This window comes from Camellia sinensis, chromosome 9, assembly GCF_055761805.1.
Source record: "Camellia sinensis isolate YWXY chromosome 9, ASM5576180v1, whole genome shotgun sequence".
In the NCBI taxonomy this organism is placed as follows: Eukaryota; Viridiplantae; Streptophyta; class Magnoliopsida; order Ericales; family Theaceae; genus Camellia; species Camellia sinensis.
The window spans coordinates 46,726,947-46,729,483 of NC_138969.1; positions in this window are offsets into that span (position 1 = coordinate 46,726,947).

Sequence of the window (2,537 nt, forward strand, 5' to 3'; positions counted from 1 at the left end):
TTTCCAAGATAGTCAATATACGACTGCCTCCATTCCTCACTACTTAAGAAATGGGCTTCTTCTTCTTTAGGATAGGACTGACATTTTGCACATTGCCTCTGCAACTCAGTACTTTCATTTTTCATCTCTGGCCAATAATACCCTTGTCTCTGCATTTGTCGGTATACATTGATATCTCCATCTCCACAGGACTTAGCATGGATCTGCCTAAGTCTATAAGTTACTTCTTGTTTGCCGACGCACCTTGCTAGCAAGTTATTGGGGCCGCGAAAATACAACTCTCCTCTGAAGAGTAGGAATGATGCAAGTTCTACTGGTCTGATTGTCCCTTGGCCTGTTTTCAGCTGTTGGATAATATCTGCTTTCCACCCCTCAGCACCTTGCTTTGTATGTCCTTCAGCTAACACTGCTAGTGTTGTTATTTTCTTGATGACGATGACTATACTATCATCTGGTATATCCACCTTTGCCCCCAGTGTAGCCAAGGCATCGGGAAAACGGTTGTGTGTTCAAGGGGTGTGCTGGACTTAGACATCATCAAACTGAGTAAGCAACTTTTGAACTATGGTGCGATATGGGGCCAACAGGGGCTCCTTCAAGGAGAAATCACCCATTGTTTGCTTGACAACTAACTTGGAGTCACCCCTAAATTTTCAACTTGCAAAAGCCTTTTTTTTGAGCAGCCATCAGACCTAGTATCAACGCCTCATATTCAGCCTCATTATTGGAACATGCAAAGTCAAGCTTATATGACAAATGAAACTTCTCTCCCTCTTGACTAGTGAGTGTTATGCCATCTCCATCTTTCCCAGCTCTAGAGGCTCTATCAAATGTTAAATCCCAATAAGTCTCAACCGCTGCTACTAAGACATGGACCTCACCAGGTAAGGGTACCTCTGTAGGTTTATGGTCACCAGATGGGAATTGTGCTAGCAAGTCTGCAAGTGATTTGCTCTTGATAGCCTTAGGAGTAACACATGTTATGTCATATTCTGCTAGAGCCAAAAGCCATCTTGTCATTCTTTCGGTCAGAGTGGGCTTGCTTAGTAAGTAGCGGACTAGGTCACTCCTGGTCACAACCTAGATCGGGTGTGCCAAAAAATAATGACACAACTTTTACGCGATAAAGATTAAGGCTAAGCAATGTCTCTCGATTGGGGTATATCGTGATTCGGCACCATTGACTTTGCGGCTGATATAATAGACTGGCTTCTCAACACCGTCTATGTCTTGGACAAGTAGAACTCTATAGACCGAGGTGTATAAGTGAGGTACAGTAGCAGAGGCTTTTCAGGTTGTGGGGCAATCATTGTAAGTTGATAGATAAGTGCTTGCTTCACCATATTGAATGCCTGTTAGTGTTCTTGCAGAGAACAACCATTCAAACTTGTGATTCCCTTTCAGCAGTGTCCCAAAGGAAAAGGTTATCTCAGCTTGGGCTGGGATGAACCTCCTAAGGTATGATACTTTTCCTAGGAATTTTTTCAAGGATTTTTGGGAGTGTGGCGATGGCATCTCCATAATTGACTTGATCTTATCCTCTTCTACTTCAATCCCCCGTTGGTGTACCAGAAAACCAAGGAACTTGCCTGCGGTAACTCCAAAGGCACACTTGAGTGGGTTCATCTTTAAGCAGAATTTTTGATAACGCTGAAAAACTATTTCCAAGTTGCAGAGGTGCCGATTTGCTTCGGTAGATTTTACCGCCAGGTCATCTACATACACTTCGACTTCGTGATGTAACATATCATGGAACACTACAGTCATAGCCCGTTGATAGGATGCCTCACGTTTTTTAAACAAAAGGGCATCACCCTATAGAATTTTTTTTCCAAAAGCATTCTGAAAGCTATCTTTTTTTGCGTTTTCTAGTGCCATTTTGATCTAGTTATAACCACTGAACCCGTCCATGAAAGAGAACATCTGATGGCTCGTAGTAGAATCGACAAGTGTGTAACATGGGGCAATGGAAACTCATCTTTCGGGCAAGCCTTGTTCAGGTCGCGAAAGTCTACGCAGAACCTGATCTAGCCGTTCTTCTTCTTCACAGGCACGATATTTGCTAGCCAAGTTGGGTACTGTATAGGCTCAATGAACTTAGCTCTCTGCAACTTCTCTATCTCTTCCTTAATCTTTGTCTCAAGGTTAGGGTGATACTTTTGAGCATTTTACTTTATTGGCTCAGTGTTGGGAAAAATGTCAAGGTGATGGGTGACAAGGGATGGGTCAAGACCAGGCATCTCGTTGTATGTCCAAGCAAAGACGTCACTGTACCGCTTCAGTAGTGTTATCAATTCTGCCTTAGCTGTTGGGGCCATCATATCGCTGATAAACATAGGCTTGCTCTGTCCTAGTAAGTTGCTAAGGTATACCTTAGCAAGTACTTCCTGCTGCAATTTGGGTCTGTCTTGCATGCACTCAAGAGCGGGCTCAAGGGTCTCCACTGACCCTTCTTGGAATTCGTCGCCATCACACTTGTTGGTCTCGGGGCCATCCTCCCAGGGTATGAAGTCTGGCCCCCAAGATCGTCATAGGTA